Genomic DNA, 9,786 nt, shown 5'->3' on the forward strand with positions numbered 1-9,786 from the left:
GGCTGACCCTCTGCAATCATATATTTGGTTTGGTTTCTCAGGGATGGGGATACATTAGGCCCATCCTGCCATTCTTTCTCATTTGTCCACCACCCGGCCCCTGCAAGGATGGAACATAAACTAAAGATTAGAGAGTTGGATAAGGAAAACCCTAGAAAAACATGCTCAAGATCTCAATACTATTGAAAGATATTTACTGTTTGCTGCCTACCCATAAGAAGCTTTTTATTTTTGACAACATTTGAAGAAGAGGAAGGGAGGAAGAAAATGATAAATTCTTATTAAGAGCCTACATTGTTTTAAGCGTGGGACTAGACCTATACGTACATTGCCAAGTTGTTTCTCTCCATCATTCATTTATATAAACTAATCTCAATCAGTGGCCTTATGTGCCAGGCACCCACAATGCGGAGGTGAATGGGACAGACGTAGTCTTTGTCCTCCATGAGCTCACTTCATCAGGTAGGTATATAACATCAACTTTACACAAAAGAAGTTCCTGCACTTTTGTAAAACTATAGCTTTCTTTTAGAAATTCTGAAAATGTGGCCCTTCTTTTAAAAATTCCTCCTAAGCCATGAATATAACAATAATTGGATATGGGTACACATTTTACTATAATGATGATATAGAATATTTTGTCCAAAATCTTCTCTCTCCAAAGGCCCAATTTCATAGTCTTCCAAGTTCTTGGTAAGCAGCTCTGCAGGAAGGCACTCATACCATGATGGAATAGAGAGGCCAGGCGACTTCTCCAAGGTCACAGAGTGAGGTGGCAGTAAGCCCTGGAACCACGGTGTCTACAGATGTCTGGGAATGATTTCTGGTTGTTGTTTTTTTCCACCTTCATGATGGTTTAGTCAGATTTTTCTGGTGTCCAAGTTTCCAGGTTTGGAGGGTGGTGTTCTAAACCTTGCAGCGGTTGGCCCCTGCCTTCTCTAAGGTGGGCCAGTACTGAAACGAGAGAGGCCCCTCTCTCTCTCCTTGGGCCAATGCCCCACTGTACCCCAGCAGCATGCTGCGAATAATTAGATAAAGCATACCTCCCACTGCCCTTGGGGGCTTTGGGCACACCTGCCAAGTCAAATACACTTTATCTCAGTCAAGCATTGCCTGTCCCTCTGCTGTGGCCAAATGCCCAGACATTTTGCTGTTGTTGAACAAAGCCAATTGGAGAAGAAAATGACCCAAATGTCAGCACTCGGAGAGTTGTGAGATCTAAGGGAAATTTCCATAAGGTAACATATGCAAATGAGAAAGTCTAGCTTTCCTTCTCCTCATAAATCAGCCTTATCACACTGGCCATGAACTGCCAAGACAGCCAGTGTACCTAGATTTGGCCCCAGCGGTTGGCTAGGAGCCCAAGGGCCTGGGCATGAGGAATAAAGCAGAGCCCATTTCTGCTTCCACTGGTCACTATTCCGCACGCTTCCAAGAGTGCTTTCCTTGCATCTCTATCCCTACCCTTGTTCTGGTCCCCATGCTGGACTCCCTTTAAGTTCCTTAGGAGCATACTCAGCTCCTTATTTGTCTGTTCCTACTCCAGAATGTTGACACACATAGTAGACGTTGGACTCTTACCTCTGAGATGGCAGTGCTCACCCACACCCTCACATTGCAGATATGGGGACAGAAGCTGGAAGCTTCTGTGATGCCACTAAATGTTACCGTGTAGTTGGAAGCTGTGAGGATTAGGCAATTGTGGCATATTGTGTGCAAAGAGGTAAAGGGTAGTATATGTTATATACTACCCAGCCTTCTCTAAGGTGGGCCTAGTGGAACCTAGTGGAAACCCATGGCAAGTGGTCTGTTGGGAAATCTTTGTGACTCCTGCTTCTGTGGGCAATATTTCCTTTTAGTGGGAAGTTCTTCATGGTCTCCATTGTAGGGTAGAACCAACATAGCCTCTGCAATATTCTTCAGGGCCCCAGAGTATCTGGGAGAAACGCCAGTGTTACATTAGAGTGCTGCAGGGGGCAAGCGTTTCGGGCACTGCACACCTGTTATTGTACTCCTTAAGGAAAAGCTTTACATTCTCTAACATGGCGCTTGGCGCAGACTCAGCCACAAGCATCCTCCTAGAGGGGAAGGTGAGTTGTGCTGCTGGTGAAGCATAGGGGGCAGTGCCCATAACGGGGCTTTTTGTAGTGGATTTACAGGGAGCTAGATTGGGTCACTGATATTGCCAGTTGCTTTAGGATCTTAAACAACTCTTTGTGTCTCAGTTTTTTTCATCTGTAATATAATGCTAATAACACCTACCTCATAATGTTGTTTGTGAACTTAAATGAGATATGTTCACAGATGTGCTGTGTAAATTATAAAAATCCTTACAGTGGAATACCTTATGTCTTAGCTAGCTCACGTTTTTTTGTTTTGTTTTGTTTTGTTTTTAATCCTCACCCAAGGATATTTTTCCATTGATTTTTAAGGAGAGGGAAAGACAGAGAGAATCATCGATTGGTTGCCTCCTGCACAAGCCCCAACCAGGGCCCAGGCCGGGGAGGAGCCTGCAACCAAGGTATATGCCCTTGGCCAAACTGGCTAAGGCTGCCAGCTCACTTCTTGAGATATATATATATATATATATATATATATATATATATATATATGGCTAATATGCTAAGTGTCTGACCATCCGAGCAGTCACTATGATGCACACTGACCACCAGGGGCAGATGCTCAACACAGGAGCTGCCAAGCTGCAGTGGCATGGCAACGGAGGTTCTTGGGTGATGCACCCTGAAACAAGAGAGGAGGGGGCCCTATTTCTCGTGGGGTCACACAATTCCACCTTCAGCCATGGGTTATGTTGCTGCTAGGACACTCTCGGCCATGAATTTGGTTTACTGCACATTTGCGGTTGTGTTCCATACCCTGTATGACAGCAACTTTGCAGAGTGCCCTCTTGCACTCCGGGACCCTCAGGGGATGTCAGAGAGCCAGTTTCAGCCCAATCCCCACAGGCCAGGTTGAGTGACCCCCACCTGCCGGAGGGACCCCACTCACTCCACAGACACCAGGGAGGGACCACGGGAGGTTGGCTCCAGGGCGTGTCCAGCCCATCTCGCCCAGTCCTGACCCACCAGCCACCTTCTCATTAATTTCCTTTCAATGTGCACAAATCCGTGCACCAGGTCACTAGTTACATATAAAAATGGTTTGGGTCAGGCTTGAAATTAATTAGTTCATTAGTGTATATATAATGGATTTAGAGAAGGTGCTGAGCACTCCCTTGCACCTTACAGAGATAATGGTCTTCAGCTTCTTACTAGGCCTGCAAGCCCATTGCTAGATTTGTTTCTCATACCCACAAGTTTCTTATCTATATATGTAAAAGCCTAAGAGACCATTATGGTAGAACAACCAGAACGACCAGTTGCTATGATATGCATAACCAGGGGGCAGATGCTCAACACAGAAGCTGTCCCCTGGTGGTCAGTGCGCTCCCACAGGGGAAGTGCTGCTCAGCCAGAAGCCAGGCTCACGGCTGGTGAGCGCAACTGCCACAGCGGGAGCCTCTCCTGACTCCTCGGCTGCACTACCGAGTGGTGGCAGCAGGCGCAGCAGGCCAGGATGAGCATGAGTGGCGCAGCGCCTAGCCCCGATTCAGGCTCCTCTCTGGCTGTCTGCCACTTGGTCCACTGCTACATCCCCTGAGGGGTCCCGGACTGCAAGAGGGATGTCCGACTGCCAGCTTAGGTCCGGTCCCAGTGCTGTTCTCTGTAGAAGGTGGTCAGTCTGAACAACTCAGTGACTCAGGGAAGCGCAGGGAACTCAGGGTGAGCCTGCCTCCACGATTGACTCACCCACTCGATGGTGTTCACAGGACAGACTGTGGTGGCCCAGCCCGTGCATGTGCAGCAGCTGCTGAAGCTCAAGTAGCAGGCCATGCAGCAGCAGAAGGCCATCCAGCCACAAGCTGGCAGGCAGACATCCCCTGAGGGTCCCAGACTGCAAGAGGGCACAGGCCGGGCTGAGGGACCCTCCCCGCCACTGCACGAATGTCATGCACTGGGCCTCTAGTTATAATATAAATTCCACTGGCAAGAGTATATCATAAACTTTTTTTTTTCCAATCAATAGAGGACATTTTTAGATGTCCAGGGTGAATAGTTGCTATAAAAGTTCTAAAAACAAACATTGTCAACCTAATTTGCCCTTGTCACAGGGCTGAGGAGGAGGCAGGGTTGCAGACTGAATCTCAGAATAAGCACAATATACACAGCTTCAAGGGGAAATAAGCATGAGATGTGAACATTATTTTTGATAGAGAAGACTGAAGGACCATAACATCTCTACAAATTCTCTTCAAGTGATTATAGTTTTCTATTTTTTTTTCCAGAGAATATGCTTTCCTGAGTCACGTATGTGTGTCTCTGTGTGTGTCGAGGGAGAGGAGATATTACAGGTGGTGGTATCATGGGGTTTAGCTCCCACCTTGCAATTTCTCTCAGAAAGTTCTTATTTCTGCCCCAAAGCAGAGAATTTTATTTGAATCTTCCTGTGGTTTTCATTTTTCATGACCTGACATTAAAACATATGCAGAGAGGGGCTACGACATTACCTTTTTGCATAAAACATATAATATTATATAATTTTCAGTTTCAAAATGATGAGGGCATATGCCATGACATAGGGAGAAAAATTCTTGCTTAGAGTCATGGCTCTATGATTCCAGGCTATTGGACTTTGGGCAAGCTGTTTAACATTTCTGAGCTTTAGTCTCCACATCTGTAAAGTGGGGAAAAAGATGTTGACCTCTGCTTATTCTTGTGATGTTTAAGTAAGATAATACATTCAAAATGGCTGACATACAGGAGGTATCCCAAAGTGCTCCCATTGTCCCTTTGTAGTTTGGAGCTGTAGAAATGGTGAGAGGTCACAGAAAAGAAATAAAACTCAGTCCTTTAGGGCTATAAACCACTTTCCCAAAAGTGCTTTGCAAAGCTCACCTGACTCACAGGGTCTATCTCTTACTGCGGTGGAATTCAGGAAGAATCCTTTGCTCAAAGAAATCTTTGCTCAAAACTGCTCAGTGGCTCAATGTCCTATTTAAGCATGTCTTAAACTCTTCTGCTGGTTTCTCAAGTTTTTATAGTCTATATTATAAACTACTTATGCAGCCTAATTTCTTGCTAACCTCCCCAATACATCTATTTTATTCATTGGTATGGCAGATTGTATTTTCCAAAAAAAATGTCTGGTCCCCATACTCTTCCAGAACCACGCTCCTTAACAGGTGGGGCCTATTTTCCCTCTGCCTTGAACGTGGGCAGGAGTTTGTGACCCCCTTGTGAATAAAATGAAGGGCAAGTGCCAGCTGCTGTGTGACGTGGTGTCTAGGTTGTGAAAAGTGATTGGGCTGCCTGCTCCTGCTACTTTCTCTGCCTAGGGGTGCTCACCTTTGGAGCTCAGATACCTGGCTATGAAGGAGCTGAGCAGCCACGTGGAGAGGCTTGTGTGAGAGGCCAGCTGGCAGCACCTAGCTGAGGACCCAGCAGACACCCAGGATCAACACCAGACATTTGTGAGCAAGTCTTCAGGGGGTTCCAGCCCCCAGTCTCGAGCTGCCCAGATATGGTGAGTGAGTGGAGGAGAAATGAGTTGTCTCCACCAAGCTCTGCCTAAATTGTAGCTTTGTGAGAAAAGTTAATGTTATGATTTCAACTATTAAATTTTGGGGTGGTTTGTTATACAACAATAGATAATCGAAACGACTTGGGGGTCTGCTTCTCCTTTTTATACACAGGTTTCTGCAGGATAAAAGACCGTTCTCTATTTTTTTACTTGGAGGACAAATCTATGCTGGGCACACCACAAATACCACAAAAATGGCCTTTAGTGATCATCTAATCCAGTAAGTTACAAACAATTTCAGAGCCAATTTTTTTGTTTGTTTGTTTGTTTAAAGAGATGTCCTGGGCACTATCTTCTTGTGATCCTGATGAGAAAGATCTGGGGTGGTGCCCAGAAATATAGTTAAAAGCCTCCTGATAAGTACCTAGATTTGGAAACCACTGATGTAATTTACTCTTCTAACCTCAAAGACGCAGGAATAGGCCCAGAGGCAGGATTTAACTTGTCTTAGGTAGCAAAGCAAATGAGCAGAGCTGCAGGTGGAACTCGGCACTCTGTCCCCCACACTGGCTTATCTTTGAAAACACCTTTCCTCATAGATAATGCCCATAGTTGGTTAGAGATATAAACTTACATCCTGCACCATCTGTTCATCACAGTATAAGTCTATAATGCATCTATCTCTGCCCCATAACACACAGTATTTTATTTTTTTCAAGTGGATGAGATGTTTCCATGCTTTCACAGGGTCTGGGTTAGAAAGGCCCCGGAGTACACTGCAAGAGGGGGAAATGGTGGGATAGAGATGACTATTTTCTCTTTGCCTGACTGCCAAGGTCAGTCCCCACACACATCTATGTTTCTTCCTTCATCTGCTTGCAAAGGTTGAATGAGACATGACTGTGAAGGTTGATCCCCAGCTGACATGCTCACAATGTGCCACAGGGAAAAATGGATGAGGTGAAACCCTTTCCATCGCGCTGGGGGGAAGATGACAGATCGATCAAGGCAGGTCCTGGATGAATGAAGTGCAGGAACGAAGTCAATAGTTGGAAGTCCTTGCAAAAGACTTCTTTCTGCTTTCCCAGGGCTTCCGCTAGCGATAGATTGATTTTTGAAATGACTCAAAAATTTTTGAGTGTCTTACATCACCAACATCAACGTTCAGCCTGCCTCTGCCATAATTTGACTTTTAAATCTTGAATTCATTTTTGAAATTTCCTGATGGACCTTTTGTTTTTATTCGGTTGGTTTTGGGGTTACAAACTTTCCTCTCAAACTTGATTTTGAAAACGCAGAGATATTTATCTTTTTTATTCTGGTTAGGGCTCATTTTTTGGTTTTCACTGGCAATGAGCCTGATGTGTGCAAATTTTCTTTTGTCAAAAGTTCTTACTTTTTAAATGGATTTGGTTGCTGTTTTTGAACCAAGAGAGCATTTATCTTATCTTCTGCTCCCTGGTCGCGATATTCCAGGTTAAGAGAACACGAATTACCCCAGGAACAGTTACTCTAAGGGCAAGTTGCATTTACTTTTTCCTGCTCATAATGGAAACTGGACAGATGGAATGGTCATCAGATCTCATTAACTGCCTCTCCTGTTGTTACACACTTCACAATTGGGAACCCCTCTCCCCAGCCAGTTTGTAAAGTTTCTCATTTACATTTGATTTGCTAACATTTGATTATCTCTGTGGGCATTTTCTTGAGGTTTGTATGTTTTGTTTTTGGCATTAATTTGAACCTTTTTTAAAAGAGAGAAACATGGATCATCTGCCTCCTGCGTGCCCCCTATGGGGACTGACCCAGCAACCCAGGCATGTGCCCCAAATGGGAATGGAACTGGTGACCTCTTGGTTCATGGGTCGATGCTCAACCACTGAGCCATACTGGCTGGGCAGTTCATTTGAACTTTTAATAATAATAGCTAATATTTCTGAATGCTCACAATTGTTTCAAGCACATTTTATTAATACTAGCATTATTTTGTTGAATCCTCACAATATCCTAGTGAAGCAGATGATATTATTTCCACTTTAGAGACGAGGAAACTGAAGAACGAAATGAGGATATGTAAGTTGCCAAAGAACACAAAACTGGTAGAAGGGCGTAATCATGTACTCTTGTCCCTAGCAATAAATTCCCTTTTCCTATCTTCTGTGTGGCCTTTAGGTTTCAGTTTACCTTAGTCCCGTGGTCCGCAAACTGCGGCTCGCGAGCCACATGCGGCTCTTTGGCCCCTTGAGTGTGGCTCTTCCACAAAATACCATGGCCTGGGTGAGTCTATTTTGAAGAAGTGGCATTAGAAGAAGTTTAAGTTTAAAAAATTTGGCTCTCAAAAGACATTTCAATCGTTGTACTGTTGATATTTGGCTCTGTTGACTAATGAGTTTGCAGACCACTGCCTGAGTCCAGCTTCATCCAAGTTGTCTTATTCAATATTTATTAGAATCACCTGGAGGGCTTGTTAAACCACCAATTGCCCGGCTCCACTACAGTTTCTGTTTCTGGAGGGGGCCCCAGCCTTTGCACCACAGATGGTCAGATGATGTGGCTTCTGCTGGTCTGGGACAGCCCTTTGAGAAGCACGGTTCAGTTCATTCCCTCCAGGTAAAGTGAAGACCGTTCTACTTAGCTAATTCCATAAAAATTAAGGCACTCTTTTACCTCTTTTGTTGCTTCCTAGAAAGAGAATTATGCATGCTTTATAATTTTTCTTTTCTCCTTCTAAAGATTGTGGTGGCGGCGGCCTCAGATTAAGGCTGGTTCCTTACATTTCCGCGACTCTTTGGCTGAACGGCCACCATAGATCGTATGCAGACAACGGGAAGCTTGATCATTCCATGGCTGTGGTTGGGCACAGCCATCTGTAGCCCGTCACTTCAAGGGCTTTCTCAAATCCTAATGGTTCAAGAAATGCAGGCTGGTGCTCTGTAGACTAAACCATTTATTTCTTAGCTCTTTTGCTATGGCGGACATTTAGTTTTGGCCGACATTAATGGGCAGGGTGGTCTGATTTTTAATTTACCAAAGCCTTCCTATTCTTTGTTTTCAGTTCATTGAACATTTACCTTGTTGGTGGTCCGTTTTTATCAGAGCCAGTTATTCTTGGCTCACTGTTAAACTTGGTCTGTCGGTAGAACTTTGAATTGATGTGAGTTAAATGATTAATTATGGAATATCATGGAAGTACTCAAGAAAGATATGAGACAAGGACAATAGTGTAGTAGGCTTGGGGGTGTGTGTGTGTGTGTGTGTGTGCTGCAGGGTGGAGAAGGTAAATGAGGGGGGAGGAGGGCGAAAGGGGACATCTGTAATACTTTCAACAATAAGGATAAATTAAAAAAAAAAAAAAGAAAGATGAGAAGATCAGGGAGATGAAAGGATCCCGAGAGTTCCATCCATGTGGTGTATGCGCAGAGAGCAGCATTGGTATAAGAAGTGGGTAAAATGTCCAAAAGGCATCTCAGTGTGAAGAGGCCCAGGTGTGCCTCGTTGGTGAAATTTACTGCCCTTCACCTACCGCTCTACCACCTGGTAACTGGGGTCAGGAAACGGGGATGTAATTGAAACTGTCGGGACATTTTGTCATTCTGAGGAGTACATGGTACCCTAGGCTGCTTTTGGTCCATGGACCGTGCAATTATAAGGCATTTGAGTTGGCAATCTTAAAAACCTTCCAAAGCACCCCAAAACCTAAAATATGTGGATTTGGCATCTCCCGGTTTAGTTCTATTTAGCCATTCTTTCTGGGAGCAAAGGAGTCAACGTGAGGACTGGGGATGACTACAAATAGAGTCTGTGAAATCATCCAGTCACTAGTTCTTGACCCTCTACGCTGTCCGTCCCTGGGTGGGCACTGAGCATAGCAAAAAATTAAAAGTATATGGCTCCTTCCTGCCCTCAGCTCCTTGCCAATCAATCAGGGATGCTCACTGTAACCGCACTGCGACCCTGTTGCCTACAAAATGTTCCCAGCAGAGCGACAACTTCGACATCTGGGAAATGCTCTGTGTCAGATCTGACAAAGGAGCCTCTAAATGGCGGGTTAAATGTGCACCATAGATTTCACCTTGAACTAAGTGGGACATGCTGGAATCATAATGCGAGTATTTCCCCTTCTAGTCTGCCAGCTCATCGATGGATAGATCGGCCGATGCTGACTGTTCCATTATGGATTTGCCATTATATTTCATCCTCTTTTCT

The sequence above is a fragment of the Eptesicus fuscus genome, chromosome 14 (assembly GCF_027574615.1).
Source record: "Eptesicus fuscus isolate TK198812 chromosome 14, DD_ASM_mEF_20220401, whole genome shotgun sequence".
Taxonomy (NCBI): Eukaryota; Metazoa; Chordata; class Mammalia; order Chiroptera; family Vespertilionidae; genus Eptesicus; species Eptesicus fuscus.